General features: G+C 40.7%; 1 non-coding gene across 1 annotated transcript; it reads right to left on the bottom strand.

The window, feature by feature from the left end:
- Nucleotides 1-23586: 23586 nt before the first annotated feature.
- Nucleotides 23587-23658, bottom strand: TRNAC-ACA. Its single transcript has one exon. It is a non-coding gene; the product is annotated as a tRNA-Cys (tRNA).
- Between the last annotated feature and the right edge of the window lie 280 nt (nucleotides 23659-23938).

Here is a 23938-nt window from a genome sequence, read left to right as displayed (position 1 = left end):
AGATACACTGAACTTTGAAAATGGTAACCCTTTCCATAGACATGCCGGGTTTTTAGAATCCTAAAAGTGTCATCTCCTGCTCAAATTAATGTGCTGACATCTAATCATCATTGCTGGGGGAATCAGTGATAGAGGACCAGAAAATCCCACGGTAAGCCAATGATAGTGTGTGCCTTGGACCCAAAGGTTCCCTCAATTCATCAGGTGGTCAAGAGGATTCGGTATCATGGGCTCGAGAAGATGGGGAATCGTCTTGAAAGGCAACAGGGAGCTGAAAAGCAGACTGATGGCGTCCTGAGCCATAGACTTTGACCACAGCATCCAGCAGGCTGGGTACCAGCCAGTGGAAAGATGGCCTTTCTGTGAGATGGGCTGGGAGCTATCCTTTGTAAGACTCACAATTTTAAAAGATTAATTCTGTCTAACAGTTATGGGTGCAGACTTCTTAGAAAGTAGGTTACAAGGTCAGCCAGCTTTCATAAGCTTTACATTGTTGGGATATTTTTTTTATAGGGAGAGTAGACTTAGAGTCGGAGAAGGCAATGGCACCCCACTCCAGTACTCTTGCGACTTCACTTTCACTTTTCACTTTCATGCATTGGAGAAGGAAATGGCAACCCACTCCAGTGTTCTTGCCTGGAGAATCCCAGGGACGGGAGAGCCTGGTGGGCTGCCGTCTATGGGGTCACACAGAGTCAGACACGACTGAAGTGACTTAGCAGCAGCAGCAGCAGCAGACTTGGGGTGGTATATGGCTAAAAGCCCTACTATAACCCAGAATAGAAGGATAAGTTATTTTTTTTAATTTCTGTTTCCCCCAAATTATCTCTTCAGTTATTGAACTGGGCCCAAGAAAGCATGACATGGAGATCAAAGCTATCTTTTTTGTTCTTTCCATACCCACACACAAAAAAGATGAAACAACTTTCTCCTGCCTTAGACCCTGCCTCCTAGCAGAGCCTCTGAAACCAGGTATGCAGAAGAAAGAATGGGATGGTTTCCCATCTACTCATATCATTATTTCTCACTGTCATCACATGAAACTCGGTTCTGATCTGGCAACGGAGGAAAGAAGCAATGGTGTGACATCAACAACCGGTTTGTTTTTCAGTCAACAGAAGCGCTGTCTTTAGTAGAGGAAGATCACACTGCTGACAATGAGAACACACATCCTTTGTTACTCTCTCCCATTTTGATGTAGTGACTTTAAAACCTTGACACTTCCTTTTTCTGGTAACACAGTGACTAGAGGCACACATTGTTGTTAAGACACTTGATGCATTGTAGGAGAATATACTGTGACATTATTAAGAAGGAACGACTGGCCTAGACAGGAATCAAATACATGGCTTTGGCCTCAATTCCGCACGTTCTAACCAACTATCAATATGCTTACTATAAATAGTACTTCGTAAGGTTGAAATAATTGGTCAACAATGGATAGCTATTACTAACTGATCCAAAATTGCCTGGGTAGCCTCTTCGTTAAAGGGTACTTGACGCAGAACATGGAAGCAACCTATATGTCCATCGGCAGACGAATGGATGAGAAAGCTGTGGTACATATACACAATGGAATGTTACTCAGCCATTAAAAAGAATGCATTTGAATCAGTTCTAAGGAGGTGGACTCCGGGAGTTGGTGATGGACAGGGAGGCCTGGCGTGCTGCAATTCACGGGCTCGCAAAGAGTCGGACACGACTGAGCGACTGAACTGAACTGAACTGAAGGAGGTGGATGAAACTGGAGTCTATCATACAGAGCGAAGTAAGTCAGGAAAAAAAAAAACACCAATACAGAATATTAACACATATATGTGGAATTTAGAAAGATGGTAATGATGACCCTATATGCGAAAGAAACACAGATGTAAAGAATAGACTTTTGGACTCTGTGGGAGAAGGCGAGGGTGGGAAGATTTGAGAGAATAGCATTGAAACATGTATATTACCATATGGGAAATAGATCACCAGTCCAGGTTCGATGCATGAGACAGGGCGCTCAGGGCTGGTGCACTGGGATGACCCTGGGGGATGGGATGGGGAGGGAAGAGGGAGGGGGTTCAGAATGGGGAACACATGTACACCCATGGCTGATTCATGAGAGGGAGCAATAGGAGGAGAATTAGGGAGTGGGGGAAGAGATGAGATGGAGTCAGAGATAGAAGCAGAGGGAGAGGGAGAGAGCAAGAAACAGGCACTCAGGGCAGCCTCCCAGCAGTGCCTCCCAGCAACCCTCTCCCCTTCTCAGGAGTCGTGGAGCACAGGAATAGCTCTGTCTCCAGGGCACACATCTCAGGCTGTAACTCAGGGGCTCGCAGTCTGGTCAGCCCTGGTTTGCACATTCTCCTTGCCCTGAGGGATTCTAGAGGAATTCAATCAGGAAGGAAACAGTAGAGGTTCATGAACACTGGGCAAGAACAGCTGCCAACTTCATTTAGGATGGACCGTTAACAGAAAGGAACAAGGTCTGGGAGCATTTCGTCGCCCACTTTGGAGACTGTTAGGAATAATGCCTCCTCAGGACAGTGGCAGGCCAGGTGGAAACCTACACAATGCGACAGCTAGCTTATGGCAGGTTCACTTTATCATGCTGCTGCTGCTGCTGCTGCTAAGTCGCTGCAGTCGTGTCCGAGTCTGTGCGACCCCATAGACGGCAGCCCACCAGGCTCCCTAACACCTCTTAAACACACCCCTCCCCGCCACCCTGCAGGGGCTCACGTGCTTGTAGTTTGGGATAAAAAACAAAAAGGCAAGTGTCTGGTTCTAATGTAAAACCTTAGGGAAATGTACATGCTAATGCTACTTCACCCAGATTCGGTGAATGACACAAATCTAAGTTTTCAAAAAATAAATCTTTATCTTTTCAAATGGACAACAAGAAAATATCTGGGGTTAGGATGGCCTAGATGAGTTTTTACAAAAGGAACATATATCTCATAATGAGGTCCAGTTTTCATAACTAGTGTTCATTTCTCAAACAAATTAAGAAACCCTCTTAATATAAAATAGATTTTTGGCCATTAAAGATAATAAAACTAATTTGTCTAGAAGCTCATTGCCAGACTGAACAAAGTAAAGCTGGAAGAGATGTCTCTCCACTATTCATACTGGCAAGAGAGACTAAAACAGAATACCCAGCAAGCAAAGATCATTCTTGATGCAGGACAGTCTCACTTAGGAAAATCTACACCATAACTCAACTCATGGGGCTCAGTATTAGGTAAGGTTCTTAATGTCTCTTTGTTTTTCTTCCTCAAAGTTGAATTTATAACCTCATACTGGGCTTCCCTGGTGGCTCAGCTGGTAAAGCATCCAGCTGCAATGCAGGAGACCTGGGTTCAATCCCTGGATTGGGAAGATGCCCTGGAGAAGGGAACGGCTACCCACTCGAGTATTCCGGCCTGGAGAATTCCATGGATTGTATAATTCCATGGGGTTGCAAAGAGTCAGACATGACTGAGCGACTTTCACCTTCACTGCAGCTCGAGAGAACCCTGATTCATGGTTCGGTTAAGACATGGCTTACAAGGGAAGTCGGGCACAGGGCTGCAGGCACCCATCCATTCTGTGCTAGCAAGGTGCGCACTGCCCAGGGACCCCATTAGGAAAAAGGGCCACATGAACATCTGAACTGAAAGCCGTCACAAAGAGACACCAGGGCAGCTACGGCTGAGATGCTATCAATATCTGTCCGCAGAGCATCAGGGGCCAGCAAAGTCCTCTGTCACAAACTCCACTTCTCTCTCCAACCTACAGTATCTTTAAAGCAGGATGCAGATGGACTTCCTGCCTGGAGATAAGGCATCAACCCAACTGTCATCCAGGACTCCAGATGAATGGTATAGCCCAGCTGGAGAGATCAACCTGGCCATTTTGCCAGTGTAAATGGGTTATTCACGGGAAGACTTGCATCCTCATCTATCCATTGACAAGAAAGCACTATTAATCCAAGAAGCAAAAGTTCTGTGGACTTGAAAACTTGGAAGCGTAAACCCTGGCTTTAGAGTGCTTTATTGCCTCATGTGCCAGATGTTAGCCAACATACACAAATGGGGGGATATTCTTCTTTGACCTGGTGAAATGTCATAAAGGTCATGAACTAAACTGGAATCCAGGGTTTATAGGCTGAAATATGCATTGAAATATGCATTTGAAATATGCATTTTCAAAAGCCATGCTCATGAGCAAACACTAGGAATGATTCATTCTTCTTTCTTTTTGCCAGGAAGGAAATAAAACTACCTAGTCCTCAATTCATGATGACCATGCAGTCAGACCATCTTAGTTACTTCACAGCTTAGACAAGGATGCAAAACAAACAGACGAGAAGAAAGAAATTCTTTTCTTTTCTTTTTAAATGTTGTTTCCATGCATCTTTTCAACACTGTTCTAACAAAAGGACCTATTAAGACATATAGCTGCGTTCTGTTCTTTTGTCCTGTTTTTCCTGAGCTACAGGAAATTTTTTTTCCAACAATAACGTGAAAAGCAGGGAGTTTCGAAATTGTGGTTTTATTAACGAATGGAAGATCACCTTTCTCAACAGGGCTTTACAAAATATTCCATCAGCAGAAGTGTGAGGCAGGTCGGAGAGACCAACTTTTCCAAGGTATTAAATTAAAAGATGTTGAATTAAGTTAAATGCCCCACATTGAATTGACATTTCCCCCTTTTTAAATGCAAGCTAAGATTGATGAAAAATACCACTTATCTACATTAAGGGTCAAAATCTCTAGCAAAAGGAGCTTCTGGTTCAACATGTCAGAGCAGAGTCAGTCTTCCATAATCCAGGGACCAGGACGCGGATCACATTCTGATGATCCAATTAATGGTCGGATACTTTGCAATCATCTAGCAAGCAAGGCCCCTAACAGATTGTGGGGCTGTAACATCAATTTCTTAAGTGCATTTAAAGGATTACAAATGTTAGTCCTGGCTTGAGATTGAAACACCTATTGAGGTGCTCTGAACCACATTACTGTAATTGGGTACCTTGAATTAATGCCATTTCTTCTGATGGGTGAGTTGAATACATTGGAATTAAGAGTTCTTTCAGCGGTATGTCACTTTTCCGTTCTTTCTTCCTTTTTTTGTTTCCTTGGAACATAAATCCGAATTGAAATAACTCTTTTTTAATCCAGATAGCTTTAATTACAGCCCTCAGGAATCCAAGTATTGTCCTAATTTTACCTCATGCACTGTTTGGGTGCTTTCTCCCCTGGCTTGTTATCTTAATAGGCAGTGCTTAGGAGATGAAAATACAATTCTTTTCTTAACAAGGGAATGAGGGGAGGGGAAAAGGGAGTGAAAGAATCCTTCTTCTTCTCTTTCCTTCCAGCCAGATGAACCTCTTTAAGAACACAGAGGATAGTACTGAAGAGCAGTTTTGGGTTTTTGGGGTTTTTTTTTTTTTGCATTTTGTCATGTTTTCTTTCTAACTGTACAAGCACATTCATTCCCACCCACCCCCCCAACCCATCAGGAGATGATACAGCTGGAATGAATCTCACAAGTCATTTCAGTCCAGGTTGATTTGTCAGCAGAGCAGTTTTCATTATTCTTCAGCATGGGATCTTTCTCTCTAAGCTGGGCGTGTCAAGGTCTACGACTCTAATATGTGACGAAGTGGTACACAGCAGCCCTAAGTGAACGGGTTCTTCATTGGTAGCCTTTTATCAAACTGTGGGGCTGAAGGGTCCACATGCAGACACTGGGTATCTGGATGGCAGGAGACACGCTCTGCCCACTGAAGCTCCAGAAGACAGCAAGATGTTTGGGGAGTGAAAGGATGACAACTCCCTTCTTGCCTCCTTCTTCAGCTCTTGCATGTGTGTGCATGCGTCGTTTCAGTTGTGTCTGACTCTGTGTGACCCTATGGGCTGCAGCCTTCCAGGTTCCTCTGTCCATGGAATTCTCCAGGCATGAATTCTGGAGTGGGTTGCCATGCCCTTAAGGCTCCAGGGTGTTTTCCCAACCCAGGGAGTGAACCTGCATCTCTTAGTCTCCTGGACTGGCAAGCAGGTTCTTTACCACAAGCGCCATCTGTAGCTCTTGCTGCTGCTAAGTTGCTTCAGTCATGTCTGACTCTGTGCGACCCCAGAGATGGCAGCCCACCAGGCTCCCCCGTCCCTGGGATTCTCCAGGCAAGAACACTGGAGTGGGTTGCCATTTCCTTCTCCAATGCATGAAAGTGAAAAGTGAAAGGGAAGTCGCTCAGTCATGTCCAACTCCTAGCGACCCCATGGACTGCAGCCTCCCAGGCTCCTCCGTCCATGGGATTTTCCAGGCAAGAGTACTGGAAAGGGGTGCCATTGCCTTCTCCAATCTGTAGCTCTTAGATATTTTTAAATATCATAAATAAATGCTGTTCCAAAATGTCGAAATAGGAGAGAGCATTTCTCAACCTCGGTACCACTGAGATTTGGGGCCAGGTCATTTTGTGCTGTAGGGGCTCCCCTGTGCATTGCGGAAGGTTTAGCAGCACCCTCCGCCTCTACCCAATAGATACCAGCAAAAATGTCTCCAGAAAATGCCAAATGTCCCCTGGGAGGCAAAATCACCCCCGACTGAGAAACACTGGATGAGAGGGATCTAGCAACCAGAAGCATACCCTGCACTTGGTCATCTCCTCTGCCAAATATGGGCCTCCTTGGTGGCTCAGCCAGTAAAGAGTCTGCCTGCAATGCAGGAGACCTGGGTTCAGTGCCTGGGTCAGGAAGATCCCCTGTAGCCCTGGTTGCATGGCAACCCACTCCAGTATTCTTGGCTGGAGAATCCCATTGACAGAGGAGCCTGGCAGGCTACAGTCCTTATGTTTGTAAAGAGTCAGACAGGACTGAGCGACTAACATGTCCACTTTGCTGCCAAATATGGTTCTGGCTGAGATTAAAAAAAAAAAAGGCAGCAACACACAGAGCCCTGAAAAGGGCTACCTTGAGGACCCAGGCCTCCATGAACAAGTGAACTGTTTCTCTACCTGTGGGCTAGAGTAGTTGGCTTGTTGGGTTCAGTAGTTCTTTCAAAGCTAGATAGGAGGAGTTTCTCTGAATTTTTTTTTTGACTCATTAGATCGCCCTGCTCAAAATGATTTACACACAGATAATTAAACTTAAGCCCCAAGGACTAGTTAACTGTTTAGCAGTGTATACATTTCATAAAACCATTTCCATACATCTAGTTTTAAATTCATTAACAAAAATTAATAGCTATGCAGTGCTCTCCATCGCGCAGCAGGTTGCTATGGGATGCTGGCTAAATTACCCCTTTCTATCACTCCGCCAGCGATCTCAGAGACAGTTAAACTTTGCTGCGCTGGAAATGTTGCCTACCAATTTACAGCAAAGCTCATATTTACTATATTTAGTGTGAATCATTGACTGAACTTCAGAAAATATTTGTCTCTGTTTGGTGTGCCCCTGGAACATTCCATCAGCTTTAAAGCACAGTGTGTACACTTTTTGCAGCTTTGGAAAAACGAGTGAGGAGCATTTAATAGACAATATTAGCTTTGAATATGTATTAGGAATGTATTTTTTCCTCATATATCTTTCATCTTAAAGTCCCCTAAATGTGCTTAAATATCTTGTGTTTGTTTGTTTGTTTTTTCCCCCTCTTGGTGTGTTTTTACAGGGAGAAAAATGCCTTTCTGATATGGTAGCTATGATCCACTCATTATCTCTTTATTTCTGAATACCAGTATAATAAGACAAATTAGACAGTAAATCCCTTCTCTATAAACTTATTCTGACCTTTATACGCATTTTAGGATTTTTGGTAAATTGAAAAAAATTTTTGGCTGCCCCTGTGGCATGTGGGCCCTTGGTCTTCCAACCAGAAATAGAACCTGTGCCCCTGCATTGGAAGGTGGAGTCTTAACCACTGGATCATCATGATTTTTGGTAATTTAAAGCATACTTTCTATTAAAAATAATCTTCATACTCTGCTTCAATCATATTCCACCAGTATTTACAGTGTTCAAGTTTGAAAGAGAGTCAGGGTGAACTAATTCATTGTTTACACTCAGAATCCTAGGTGGCCCAGTCCCACAAAGGTAGTACAAAGCACTGTATCGTTCGTTCTTAGCACTTATCTTAATCTTAATAACTAGCCAGACAAGTGACTCCAGAGTCTGGGGCTTATCAACTGGAATTCGTCACATGAACCCAAGAGAAGACAAGAAATACATTATATAACCATGCCATACAAATTGTTATCTTTTGATATTTAAAGGTATGCGTTCAAAAGCCTATAGGAGATTTTCATTTATTTATTTATTTATCCTCTGCAAAACCCAAATTCCACTTGTTCATATTAAATCGGATAGCACGTGAACAGAAACACTCTTGTTGGGTGTTATCTGCAAACAGTATTTACTCCCAGGAGATCAAAAGGATTCTTTCTGCTTCATTTCAGCACTGGCTATCAGGGACAATCTGCTTGAAAGCCTAGCTTTGATACTGATTATTTGGGAAACTGATTAAAAAGGAAATAAAAAGGCCCATGTTCCTTAACCATTCAGAAATGCCAACTGCTTTAGTTGAATTTTCAGTGTCTTCCCCATTAGAAGGCTGTCTGGATTCCTTCAGTAGAGGCTTACACAAACAGCAACGTTAAGCCAGCCACACTACGTTTTCCCAGATCATGTCCTAAGTTAAAAATAGGATGTGACTCTTAACTGTACCACATTGAAGGTATCTTCTTCAAGACTGGCAAGAAGCTTATTAAGTTTCTTTTGGGACAGATGATTTATTATGAATCTTTCTAATTATACCTTCAAAATTTTTACTCTAAATGAATTGAGGCACTAAGAGGTGTAATACACTTGTTTTTGCATCTTTCTACAAGATGTATTTAGGTTACAGAATATTTTATTATGTCTACAATGAACTAAATATATTTTACCGAGATTTCAAAAATATGTTTAAATTATATCTTTAAAATGTAGATGGCTAAATAATCAGCATCTTCAAAATAAATATTTTCTTTAAAATCATCCTTTTGGCTTTTTTTTTCCCAAATAAAATGAATTGTGGAACTATTTGACAGCTGTGTTTTAGCTTTTTACATACACTGTAAACTTGAATATATGTTTCAATAAATGCTACCTTATTACCTTTCCTCCTTTCAGGAGAAAATATTAACTCAGTAGTTATTTTAAGAATTCTTAACATTAAGACTGTATTACTTTTAGTGAGAGTGGGGTAAGTTCATTAATATCTGCATTCTTAAAAGAGATATAGTTGTTACTCAATTAACACAAGTAGTTTCAAAACAAAGATCTCATATCAAATTGCATTAGGTCTGGAAACAGGCTGACAATAAGATTTGGTGATCAGACATATGTGTGTGTATCTTTGGTCTGATAATTATATAATTTACTGGGTTCATATCTCCCTTCTATCAATCATTGAAGGTACATTTTTGTGACATTTCAATACATGCAAAATGAAAGGTAGCAGAAATATGAAAAGAGTATAATATGTATCATTTTCCCTAGAGATTACACTCTTCCTATAATTTGTAATAAATAGCCTGTTATTTTCCAAATTGGGAATGAGAAAAACTGATGGTATTGATTATAGGTTTTGTACTTCTCACTGACTCTATTGATGTAGACTCTACCAAGAAAGAAAGAGTCAGAATCTAAAAAAAGAGTAGGTTTATGTATATGTTAAACTGATTCACTTGATTGTACATCTGAAGCTAACAAAGCATTGTAAATCAACTATACACCAATAAAAATTTAAAATAAATGGATAAATAAAAATAAAACAGATAACCAAAAAGGACCTACAATATAGCCACAGAATTCTGCTTAATATTCTGTAATAACCCAAATGGGAGAAAAATACGGAACAGGATAGATAGATGTATATGAAAGACGGATCACTTTGCTGTACACCTGCATATGTTCCAATATAAAATAAAACTTAAAAAAAAAACTGTGATTATAATGAGTGAGCACTATTCATATGTTAAAAGAAATAAGATCATTTTTAAAAGGGTCAAAAAGATCTATGGAAATATCACTTTATCATTTTGTTAATATCTAAGTGGGCCTTCCCAGTGGCTCAGTGGTACAGAATCAACTAGCAATGCAGGAGACCCAGGTTTGATCCCTAGGTTGGGAAGATTCCCTGGAGAAGGAAATGGCAACCCATTCCAGTTTTCTTGCCTGGAGAATTCCATGGACAGAGGAGTCTGGTGGACTACAGTCCATATGGTTTCAAACAGTCAGACGGGATTGAGCAACTGAACACATAATATCTAAAGTGCTTAGATATCACTGTATTTTATCAAGGCTAAAACAGGAAATGCTGGCGGATGTTTTATCTTATCTTGAAAAGTGACCTTCTAGAAATCTGTATATGAACATAAAAAATATCGCAGTGGTGATGTGCATTTATTTAGAGGCATAGCTTACTTAAATAAGATGTGTAGGGCTTCCCTGGTGGCTCAGTGGTAGAGAATCAGCCTGCCAATGCAGGAGACACAGGTTTGATCCCTGTTCTGGGAAGATCTACGTGACACAAAGCAACCAAGCCTGGGAGCCGCAACTACTGAGCCCTCGTGCTGCAGCTACCGAAGACTGCGTCCTGGAGCCCGTTGCTCCACAACAAGAGAAGCCTCTGCAATGAGAAGCCCGCCCACCACACCGAGACAGCAGCCCCGGCTCGGGGCAACTAGAGGAAAAACCCATGCGGCAAGAAGACCCGGCACATCCCCCAAAATATGTGTATGTGTGTGTGTGTGTGTAAAATTCTCTCCACCAATGTGATATTTTGCTTTTACTAAATGCAATGTATACTTGATCAAATATTGTGATGTAATCATACTTTTCCTAGACTCTTCTTGGGAGTCCTGGCACGACAAAGAAAGAAAGGTTAAAGAGCCATACCGAATTAGAATATTAACTTCTTTGTAAAGAATGAATAAATGCACTTTCCAGAGAGCCCCACTCATTACCAAAAGCTGCCTGCTCTGAGTCAGTATGACCCCTTAAGCCAACAAGATACATTTTCTAGTCTTCTGATTTGACATCAAAATCAGTTCTGAAATATAGCAGAGAACTACTATTGTCTGCCAATAGGCAGAAGTATACATCTCCCTCTGCCCATTCTAAGGTTCCTCTTATTTTTTCCTGAATATTATAGAAGCAAATAAGAAAAACAAATATTAAGAAACTGGCATCTAAAGAGAGCAAAAAGTTGGGCTACACTGGCTCAGACAGTAAAGAATCTGCCTGCAATGCTGGAGCCCTGGGTTTGATCCCTGGGTTGGGAAAATCTCCTGGAGGAGGGCATGGCAACCCATTCCAGTATTCTTGCCTGGAGAATCACCTCAGACAGAGGTGCCTGGTGGGCTACATACAGTCCAAGGGGTCACAAAGATTCGGACACAACTGAGTGACTTAAGTACAACACAGCACAGCACACTGATTTTAATTTTACTTAATAAAGAAATATTAAGAATCATTAAATGACTCAGCCAAAACCTTGACACATGGGCTTTAGAATGGTCAATAAGAAAGAGAAGCAATCAAGAAAGCACTAGATGAATGCATTGCTGCTGAGTTTACCAGATAAATCAATAAAGGTTCAAAGTGAAGAGAAATGTTTCAAAAGGATGCTTTTTACTTGGTCTACTTGAGACTTAAGCAATGTTCCTTTCAAATATTTTTCAGTCTGAGTCCTTCACTTTTGAAATTTATTAGTCGCCAGCTTTAAAGACTTTGGTGGTAAACACTGGCTTCTTCACAGACACTATGGCTACATGCTGGCTTCTTGACACTCTCTCTTATAAAGATGTTAATAAAGAACCAATATTAGCTAATCAAGATAATGAACACAACAGTGGTAAGCAGGACACTATAAAGGAAATTCTTTGGTGTAGAAACTGTGGTACACCAATTAGCAATCAAAGACAAAAGATCAGAGAGTTATAATACAATTGTGAATATAGCTATTTATGGTCTCAATTTTTTAATTTGAAAAAAAAAATCAGAAGTCAACTAAATTTTTTTGCATTGGTTGTTTAATGCAAATAAATCTGCATTACAGGCAGATTTATTTCCAGCATTTTACTGCTTGTTATATATATTTTGGGCTTTCCTGCTGGTTCAGATGGTAAAGAATCCGCCTACAATGTGGGAGACCTGGGTTTGATCTCTGGGTTGGGAAGATCCCCTGGAGGAGGGCATGGCGACCCACTCCAGTATTCTTGCCTGGAGAATCCCCATGGACAGAGGAGCCTGGCAGGTTACAGTCCATGGGGTCACAAAGTGTTGGACACAACGGAGTGACTAAGCATAGCACAGCATAAATATTTTGGCAATTTAACACATCTTGTGGTTTATTTCTACAAAGAGATGTTTGAATCCTGGAAGTCAAGAAAATATTTTTTTACTACCTTGTTTATTAATTGTTGTTGTTTAGTTGCTAAGTCATGCCTGCCTCTTTGTGACCCCATGGACAATAGTCCACCAGGCTCCTCTCTCCATGGGATTTCCCAGGCAAGAAAACTGGAATGGGTTGTCATTTCTTTCTCCAGGGGATCTTCCTGACCCAGGGATTGAACCAGGAGCTCCTGCATTACAGACAGATTCTTTACCACTGAGCCACCATGGAGGCCCTTATTTATCAATTATAACATTCAAAATTGAGCACAGGAAAATGGGCACTTACATACTATAACTATACTGAATTTGAAGCTTATGAGGTTCTTAAAAATCACAGAATTGTTGAGAAAAAAATTTAGTTGACTAATATGATTTTTTTTTCAAATTAAGAAATTGAGACCATAAATAGCTAAGAATCAAATCCAAAGTCAGGATGTCTAGCTCCAAAGATGGAACTCATTCACCTTCATCTGTCTTCTGATTGCTCACAAGAGTTCTTTCCAGATTAAGATTTATTTTGTCCACTTGATGGAAACACAGGTCCTTTGAACAATGTCCCTACTCACAATTTCAGGACATGGTATTCACTAGCCATCCATTCCACATATTTTCTAAAGTGGGACTTTATAGAAATATCTTTAACCTCGAATAGCTAAACCCACTAGGATTCCTGCTCTTTGAAGCCAGTTTCCAAAACCGGTAACACTCCACACCTTTGCCAAGGACAAAACCACATGTCAAAAATGTTTAACCCTGCCAGGTATATATTATGCTAAAGAAATGAATCAAGTTAAAGGTGGAAAATAGCTCGACTTCTTTTGTAGAGCAGTGTCTGTAGGACAGCTGGCCGACTAGTATCAAAGTGAAATGAGAAATTCCCCAAATCCAAGCTTAACATCAGAGCTGACTCTTCGCCTTTATCAGAGCCCGCAACGTGTGCTGCCAGTGGGCTTCTGAATACTCAGCATCGATGATGTCACACCCAACCTCAAAAATGTTCAGTGGTGCACGTTCTTACTTACCAGATAATAAAGCCCACGCTTCTGTATGATATTTGAGATCTTCCTCTCTTGTCCATTGTGTGTTCTGCTTAGCAATCCCACTCAGTTTCGACAAATACCTCCACTGGAGTGTGCTCATTTTTCTCTTTCTCACACTTTGTTTCCTTTTCCACTTGGTCCCAGAAAGCTAAACACCCATGAAAACACACCAGCCCCACCTGCACACGCACTCATCTTCCCCTCAGCTCCTTTGCTCACCCATCACATTTTACTTTCCTTTCAAAGACCAGGGAAGCTGGCTGGTCCTCCCAGACTTTGCTCCCTAGACCCTGAATTCCAATGAAACTTCTTTTCCCATAAAAGTCCACAGTGTGTTGTTTTGATATCTATCTCTAGTTTTCATGTTTTTATTTCCTCTTTCCTCCTTTTCAAGCACTTCATAATATTTCCTTGATGAAATGATTCAAAACATTCAACTGCTCATTTTTATAAGTGTTTATACCTTCTAGGACATATATGCTTGATTGTAGTATGTGATATGATATGTATGATATGTGATATATACGACATTCACACATCTAGGACATGTATGAAATATTGTGATAATCCTGCTACAGAGGATAAACCCGGACGTCAGTCCATTAATTACTCTGTGAAGTAACTGGGGGTTTGACCCAGTTGGTCGCTTCTGCAGTTGCCCCCACCTTTGCTATGACACTGTAATCTCCTTTAAGATCAGATGGTTGGCTTTGCCATCTTTATCTATCTTAATCAGGTACACAAATGTGTATAAAACCCAAATGTAGACGGTGCTGAAATGTATTCTGCTCATCCTTCCCACTTTCATGTCTCAGAGCAGGAAGCAGAAAAAGGGGTGCACACAGTGGAAACAGTGAGCTGGGGGTTGCTACTTATGATCGACAGTCTCAGCCCATGGATGCCAGTGACGCCAAGTCACATCATCCAATGCACTAAAAAGAGCTCACCCTCTGGCAATACCTGTGGACTAACAGAAAGGTCCTGGCTGGAGAGTCTACCAAATTCACTCTCTTCCAGTCAATGTCAGGCTCCATTTGGGGAGAATTATTCTCCATGTATTTTCATCCTGAAGGAAAAAAGTAACATTTTCTTTTTTTTTTCTTTTTTCAAAATCTCTAGGGCATCTGATATGACTGTGTGTGTCTATGTGTTCAGTCGTGTCTGACTCTTTGAGCCCCCACTGACTGTAGCCCACCAGGTTCCTCTGTCCACAGAATTTCCCAGGCAATAATACTGGAGTGAGCTGCCATTTCCTCCTCCAGGGGATCGTCCCAGCCCAGGGATCAAACCCACGTCTCCTATGCTGGCAAGTGGATTCTTTACTGCTGAGCCACCTGAGGAGCTGAACTGATATGATACTTGGATTCAATATTCTGGAATAAAAACAATACTGTTGAAGCTGGCTTGAATCATCACAGGACTTAGGGACAAAGTGAGGTTCCTGGCAACAGTACCTAAGAAACAACAAACAGCCCCACCTTCAGTCTGAAGTCCGTGTGATGAGACTACAGTTGATTTGATTCTTATTTGGTGCCAGAGTCTCGGATATGTTCTTTTGGTGAATTCTCTCATTGACTTCTTAGAAAAATCTCTGTGGGAATAATTATTTCTCCACGTGACAGATGAGAAAATTCAAACTCTGAACAATTTAAAAAGATGGATATAAAAATCTAAATGGGAAAAGAATTTGAAAAAAAGTGAAAGTGTTAGTTTCTCAGTCGTGTCTGACTCTTTTGTGATCCCATGAACTGTAGCCCATCAGGCTCCTCTGCCCATGGAATTTCCCAGGCAAGAATACTGAAGTGGATAGCCACTCCCTTCTCCATGGTATCTGCCTGACCCAGAGATCAAACCCTCATCTCCTGCATTGTAGGCGGCGTCTTTACCATCTGAGCTATATATAACTGAATCACTTTGCTGTACATCTGAAACTAACACAACACTGTTAATCAACTCTACTGCAATTTAAAAAAATACAGTATGAAATCAAAAGGAGAGTTAGGCCCTGTGGGCAACTAAAGTGGAAAATTAAATGCCTTTTTTTTTTTTTTTTTACAATAACTCAGGGTGGAGACCATAATCCAAGGCGAGACAAATCGGAATACAGGACCAGTGGAGGGAAGCACTCGCTCTGCTACACATCTGTTCTTTATCTACTAATCAGCCGCCCTACCATCCACTCACCTGCTCACAAATAAAGGCAACACCTATAAGCCAACTAGGTAAGCCCAGATGCAAAGATGAGTCTACCTGGTGCACCTGCAGAACGATTCTTAGAACAGTTGTCAACTTGCAAATCCAGTTGAACAAGAGCTCCCTCTCCCAACCCGTCCTGCCATGAAGGCTGCGGTAGGCACGTGCCTCCCCTGCCTGGCCTCCCACTCTCACTTCTTCCTCTCTTGTGTTTATGGACTTTCTCTCAATCCAAGTGAAGACAGTGGTGCCGAATAATGACGAGATGCTTCTCTCAACCCTGCTTGGTGATAGCCAGAGAGTTTCAGTCAGCTTGGAATTCTTCAAATACCGTCTTCTTATTATCAAAAAAAGAGATGCCCTAATATTCCTGGGGCATAGTGTGGACACCTAGAGATGCCAAAGGAAGCCAAGGGTTGCGATTTCCTTTTCTTTTACTGTCTCCTATCTCTCCTGGGATTATCACTGGGTTGCTTTGTTTCTTATAAAACACTTTTGATGCAAAGAAAATATTGCATGGAGTTGATACACAGTAGCTGAACAAATGGAGAAATGGGTGAATGGATCTCAAACTGATGTAAAGAGAAAGATTCTGGGAAGCCTGTGTTTTATTTTCCTATATCAGGTGCTTAATCAGTCTGTCTCTGTCTTTCTCTTCATCCATATCTGTCTCTGTCTGTCTCTTTTTCTCTCTCTCTCTCTCACACACACATGCACACACACACACTTTGGAAACAACACAAGCCATTTGAGCGTGAAGAAACATATCTTGAACTTGACCTGCAACTGCTTTTGGATCATGGTCATCTCTGACATCAAAACAGTTTCTGTCACCTAGGGTCTGGGGACAAGCAACCCACAAAATAGCAGCTTATTTAAAAACCAAATTCAGCCCTTACTGAAAGTGGTGATATTTGAAGCACATACAAGTAAAACTAATTTAACCTTTGGAAAGTTATCTCAGGAGGGAAAAGTCAAAATCCCTTTATAAGATTTTTAAGCACTGCAATTATTGACAAGGGGTATATTGCTTCAGTTTTCTCCGATCAGGAAGAGAAAAAAAGAGAGAGAGAGAGAGAGAGAAGCCCACAAGAGACATCAGCAGCTGTCAGGCTGCTTTCCAATTGCAAAGAGGTAGTTTACAGTGGGCTTGTGCCAGTCTCTTAAGACAGGGTTAAGAAGCCTTTTTAAAATGCCTTAAAAAGCCAGCTCATACATTAATCAAGTCGAACCCTCATCCATACTTACTGCAATACATCAATTACGATGTCTTTTTTTAAAAAAATAAATTCTGGTTGACAGCAGACACCTTATTAAGGCCCACTAAAATGATACAATAAGTAGAAGGCTATTAATATTGCTCTTTTTTTTTTTCCTCCTTGCTATTGTCTTGCTGCTCTGGTCTGCAAACAAATTCAAGCTGCATTACAATTAATGCTGGTGGAACTCCTTCTAATGACTTCCAGCTTGCTAATTTTTTACGCTAATAATAAAAAAAAGGCATTGCTATGCAAGAACGACCCCCTTTTATCATGCGAGCATAGCACACCAGAGAGTGTCTGCTATTGTTCACATGAAAGACAATTAAACCCTGGAACATCAAACCTAAAAATGACAATCTGCTAACCAGCACTGGGCATTGCTCAATGCTTTCTTTTATTTTCTGAACTCCTAGAGAAAACAATTCTCTGAAGACCTTCCTTTCCTGTTCTCCCTTAACCACCCTTTGTGGGTGGGGGGAGGAGTTTAAAAAAAATAACCTTTGCTGATTTATGCATCTCTGCGTAGAATTTATTAACGGTCTAAGGCCAATTTCACTACAGCCTTCTTATTGCCTGTAGGTTGAAATTCCGGACACATAAAACGAAAGGCACCAATATCACCTACATAGTATCCCATTTAAAAATAAACAGTAAAGGTTCTTCAAAAATGCATGCAATATGAAAGTCTAGAAGGAGAAAGAAAAATCTAATTCCGCAACTCTGTGCTACTCGTCATCTCTGGGGATTCTGCTAGAGTCACGTGGGTATTTGGAAAACTCGTCTAATCCAGGCGCCAAGTTTCCACAAAGCCAGAGTCGAAAACCAACTCCCTTCCTTCTTAGCAACATAAGGATTTCTTCACCAAAACACATGCTCATTTACTGGAAAAATACCCATGATTTGGGTTTTAATTATAACATTCAGAACATAAATACAACCACTTAAAAGTTCACTGGCTTTCCCAAGTGTTTTCCACATACTGACTGAGGCTTTGTCACAGCATAAAGAGAACTGGATTCAAGTTGCAGCTGGAGTGAGTCTTGGCCACCTGCTCATCTTGGGGTTTTGACCAAATCCGCTAACCTCCCTGAGTCTCAGTTTCTCCCTTTGTAAAATAGGAAAAAAAAAAAAAAGGGTCCTTCTTCATCTCGTAAAGATGAAACGAGAAGATGGCTGTGAAAGCTCTCTGAAAATGAAACCGCTGTGTGTTGTATTGAAAAGTAAATAATTAAACGGAGTTGCTGTACGTCCTCACCGGAGTTGCACTGAAAGCTTTATTATCTGATTAGTAGTGAGTGATTCTCAAAAGCTGAGCATGACCACATCTTATATCTAATCCACAGGTTTTCAGTAAAGGGGCCAGGCACTATGCTAGGACCTGCACGTTTGGTATTATATTTCATTTTTACAGGAACTCTCCATGGTAGGTGTGATATTCCATACTTACAAATGAAGAAACTGAGGCCCACAAAGGCTCAATGGGACTTGCCTAAGTGGCAGAGCTGAGATTTAAGTCTCAGCACAATTTGTGACCCAACCTAAGACACCCACCTTGGAAAGCTTCTTTGGTGGGAGAGCAGGTCTGTGAAGCAAGGGTGAGGGACAAAAACTGTGCTGTAATGTCAGCTCTGACATCATTGGCTGTGAACCCTTGGACCAGCCCTTCAGCTCTCAGTTTTTGTATCTGTAAAATACAGATAACATTTCTGCCCAGGGGTGGTTGTGAGGATCAAATCAGCTAACACAATGTTCCTAGTAATAGCAAGTACTTAATTAATGAGAGTGCTTCCCTGGTGGCTCAGACAGTAAAGAATCCACCTGCAATGCGGGAGACCCAGGTTCAATCCCCAGGTTGGGAAGATCTCCTGGAGAAGGGAATGGCTACCTACTCCGGTATTCTTGCCTGGAGAATTCTGTGGACAGAAGAGCCTGGTGGGCTATAGTCCATAGGGTCTCAAAGAGTTGGACACAACTGAGCAACTAACACACACTCACACAATGTAAACAAATGTTATTGCCCATATTCTCCAGTACTGTGTAATAAACTGTAACATATAAAATGAGAATTAAACAAGGATCAGTATCTTTTACATTTAGCCAAGGTGGGGAAGCAGAGACCACATTTCAGTTCAGTTCAGTCACTCAGTTGTATCCGACTCTTTGAGACCCCATGGACTGCAGCACGCCAGGCTTTCCTGTCCATCACAGACTCCTGGAGCTTGCTCAAACTCATGTTCATCGAGTCGATGATGCCATTCAATCATTTCATCCTCTGTCATCCCCTTCTCCTCCTATCTTCAATCTTTCCAAGCATCCGGGTATTTTCTAATGAGTCAGTTCTTTGCTTCAGGTGGCCAAACTATTGGAGCTTCAATTTCAGCATCAGTCTTTCCAGTTAATATTCATGACTGATTTCCTTTAGGATTGTCTGGTTTGATCTCCTTGCAGTCCAAGGGACTCACAAGAGTCTTCTCTAGCACCACAGTTTGAAAGCATCAGTTCTTCAGTGCTCAGCTTTCTTTATGGTCCAACTCTCACATCCATACATGACTACTGGAAAAACCATAGCTTTGACTAGACAACCTTTTGTCAGCAAAATAATGTTTCTGTTGTTTTAATAATGCTGTCTAGGTTAGTCACGGCTTTTTTCCAAGCAGCAAGTGTCTTTTAATTTCATGGCTGTAGGCACCATTTGCAGTGATTTTGGAGCCCAAGAAAACAGTCTCTCACTATTTCCATTGTTTCCCTATCTATTTGCCATGAAGTGATGGGACCAGATGCTGTAATCTTTGTTTTTTGAATGTTTAGTTTTAAGCCAGCTTTTTCACTCTTCTCTTTCACTTTCATCAAAAGGCTCTCTAGTTCCTCTTCATTTTTTGCCATAAGGGTAGTGTCATCTGCATATCTGAGGTTATTGATATTTCTCCCAGCAATCTTGATTCCAGCTTGTGCTTCATCCAGCCCAGCATTTTGCATGATGTACTCTGCATATAAGCTAAATAGGCAGGATGACAATATACAGCCTTGACGTACTCTTTCCCAATTTAGAACCAGTCCGTTGTTCCACGTCCGGTTCTAACTGTTGCTTCTTGAACTGTATACAGATTTCTCAGGAGGCAGGCAAGGGATCACATTTACCATTCATTTCAGCTTATTGCCCTGAGAGAGGGTCCAGGCCATATGCAAAAACATGAAGCCCAGCAGACTCCTTCAATTAAGAAGATAAAGTTTAGGACTTTCCTGGTGGTCCAGTAGTTAAGAATCTGACTGACAACTCACGGGACACGGTTCGATCCCTGGTCCAGGAAGATTCCACGTGCCGCAGGGTGCGAGCACCTAAACCTGTGTACCTCAACTACCAAAGCCCATGTCCCCTTGAGCCCGTGCTCCATAACAAGAAAAGCACTGCAATGAGAAGGCCACACCACAGCTAGGGAGTAGCCCCAGTCACTGCAACTAGAGAAGGCCCACAAGCAGCAACAAAGACCCAGCACAGCCATACACAAATAAATAAATAAAATTAAAAAAAAAAAAAAAGAAGACTAAGTTGAAAATCGGGGGAGGTCAAGGCAGCTAGAGTTTGTAGGATGGAGCACTGAAGAAGACAGTGTTGCACAGACGAATCTGCAGACCTGCAGATGGTGCCCTTCAAATATTCATCTGAATATCAATCAGCACAGGTACTTAAAGAAACTACCAACAGCCAGGAAAGGCCCATTCAAAAAGATGAGCAGTAACAGTGCCCAGAGCTCACACAAGGCCAGGAATTATACCTGTGCCCATCAGTCAGACTGAAAAAGCTTCATGATTCATGAGGCATTATAAGATATACAGAAAGGCCTTGACTCAATAGCAGGAAATAATTAGCATTAGACTGAGTTTTGTTTCACTTAAGTTAGAAATGAGATCCTAAAGTATCAAACTTTTTCCAAGTACACGAATTGCATCTCAAAACAAGGTTCAAGAATATTAACTGAAATACAAAATATACAGTACACAGCAAGGTAAATTCTCACTGTCTGGCATCCAATCAGAAGTTACCAGACATTTTTTTAAAGTTTCAATTGAAAACTCCAATTTTTAAAAAGCTCCAACATAAAACTCCAATTGAGGAGAAAAAAAATCAATTAATTGAGATAGATGCAAAGCTGATCTGGAGTTACAATTAGCAGACAAAGACGTTAAAACAGTTATAGTAACTAATAGTTTATATGTTCAAAAGCAGAGGCAAGAGCGATTTATAAACCTACAGATCAATGAATCTCCACAAACCCCAACATAAGAAGGATAAAAATTCTATACCAAGATGTGTCATAATCAAGTTGCTCAAAATTGTCTATAAAGAGAAAATCTTAAAAGCATCCAGAGATAAAACACATTAGGACAGAGACAAGAAGGTAAGCATGACAGCAAATTTGTCATTGGAAACACTGCAAGTAAGAAAACAGTGGATCAGCATATTTAAATTGCTGAAATAAAAATAACTTTCAAAAACAAAGACCCCCAAAAATACTCTTAAAGACATACAAAGGCTGAAACAACTCATTACTAGCAAACTGGCACTATAAAAATATCAAAAGAAAATTTCCAGACAGAAAAGAATTATACCAGATGGAAATACAGATTTGCACAAAGGAATGAAAAGCACCAAAAAAGGTAACTACATGGGTAAATATAGTTTTTATTATTATTTTATTATTTTCATTTCTTTAAAAGATAATTTACTGTTTAAACAAAGAGTAATAATAACAATGTAGTGTGGGGTTTATAATATTTATAAAAGCAAAACATATGACAATAGTGCAAAGGTCAAGAGGAAAAAACTGAAAGTACTATACTGTCTGTCTCAAACTATAAAGTGGCATAATATTACTTGTGCATAGCCTATGATAAGTAAAAGATGTAAACTACAAACCCTAAAGCAATCAAACAGCAACGAAGAGTTACAGCTAATAACTAACAGAGGTAATAAAATAGAATCATAAAAGTATTCAATTAATCCATAAGATGGCAAAAAGGGAGAAAGGAAATAAACATGGAATAAATAGGAAAGAAATAGCAAGACACTACATTTAAACGTAACCATGTGAATCACCACATTAAATATGTGTTCTACATATCCCAATTAAAAGATATTGTCAGATTCCATTAAAAAAAGTAAAATCCAACAATATGATGCCCACAGGAAACATACATAGGAGAAGCTTTCTGTAACTTGGTTAGAATGTTTTCTTTTAGTTACAAAATGAAAACAATAGTCCATAAATGATCAAACGGATAAGTCAACTTCACAAAAATTAAAAATGCATGCTCTTTGAAACACACTGTCCAGAAAATGAAAAGACAAGCCAACTCTGGCAGAATATAGTGCAAATCATAAAATCCAGTTAAGGACTTGTATCTATAATATATAAAGAACTAACAAAAATCAACAACAAGAAAACCTACTATAAAAGTGGGCAGAGATCTGAGTAGACACTCCACTAACAAAGATACACAAATGACAAATGAGCACATGGAAAGATACACACCATCATTAATCACTAGAGAAACACAAAATAAAGCCACAGTCATATACGAATACACACCTATTAGAAGGAATGCAATTAAAACGCCTGAATATATCGAGGATTTCTTCAGAACAAATGGAACTCTCACGCACTGTCATTGAGAATGCAAAATGGTACAATTGCGTTGGAAAACATTGTGGCAGCTTCTTATAAAGCCAAATATACATGTGACGTACAATCCATTCCTAAATTCACCCAAAGAGAAATGAAAGCCTATGTCCATACAAAGACTTGTCCCCAAATGTTCACAGAAGTTTATTTGTCAACATTCAACCTGGAAACAACATGAAAGCTCATCAATAGATTACTGGATGAACAGAATGTATTATATCCAGACAGTCATAGAGTATGAAGTAATAAAATGGAGCTGTCACTGCAATGACATGGATAAATGTTAAAGTAATGATGCAGAGTGAAAGAAACTAGACCAAAAAGAATACATACTCTAAGATGCCACTTATTTAAAACTCTGGAAAATGTGAATTTATCTCTAGAGACAGTTGATAAATGGTTGCCCCGGGTTGGGGAGATTAGGCCTTGTAAGAGGTCAGAGGGAAGGAGTGCAAAGAGGGACAAGAAAACACTGAGGGAGATACATCTGGTCATTACCTTGATAACAGTGTTGGTTTCAAAAGTATATATGGATGTCAAAACTGCTATATCTCAATAGAAACGTTAAAAACAGACAGGATCATTGTCCACAAGGAGCTAAAAATCTGCTTATTGAAATAAAGCATACACAAAAATAATGTAATGAATAAGATAGTGTTTCCCACAGAAAACATGAACAGTACCCAACAGTGTTCTAACATGTTCATGTGTATTAGAATCAACTGGAGGGAGTGTTAAAACATGGGCTTGCAGGATCCAAGATCCAGAGTTTCTAATTCAGTAGGTCTGGGATGAGACTTAATAATTTGTGTTTTAAACTAGCTCTCTGGTCTTTCATACAAGCTGCATTGGCTTAGAGACAATCACCACTCTTTCGGAAAACAATTAAATCTCAAAGTGAATGTCTGACTCTTTGTGACCCTATGGACTGTAGCCTACCATGCTCCATCCATGGGATTTTCCAGGCAAGAGTACTGGAGTGGGTTGCCATTTCCTTCTCCAGAGGATCTTCCCAACCCAGGGATTGAACCTGGGTCTCCTGCATTGTAGGCAGACACTTTACCATCTGAGCCACCAGGGAAGTCTATTAAATCTAAAACCTATGAGTAAATTAAGTCAGGCAAGGATATGGTCCTACTAGTCAAACTCCAGTTTCTGCTCTATTTTAGCTTTTCTCTTACAACCTTTTGAGAAATAGTTACCATGGTAGATCAGAAGTGATAAAGATACAGTCATCTCTCAGTATCCATGGGGGGTTGCTTCCAGTGCCCCCTGGAGATACCAAAATCCACGGATGCTCACATCCCTCACGTATTTAGTATCTCTTTCTCGAGCATGGGCTTTGGTGCTCACTATTTCCT

The sequence above is a fragment of the Oryx dammah genome, unplaced genomic scaffold (assembly GCF_014754425.2).
Source record: "Oryx dammah isolate SB20612 unplaced genomic scaffold, SCBI_Odam_1.1 HiC_scaffold_21, whole genome shotgun sequence".
Classification (NCBI taxonomy): Eukaryota; Metazoa; Chordata; class Mammalia; order Artiodactyla; family Bovidae; genus Oryx; species Oryx dammah.
The sequence above is the reverse complement of the archived record's forward strand: the minus strand, read 5'-3'. Positions and strand labels throughout refer to the sequence as shown.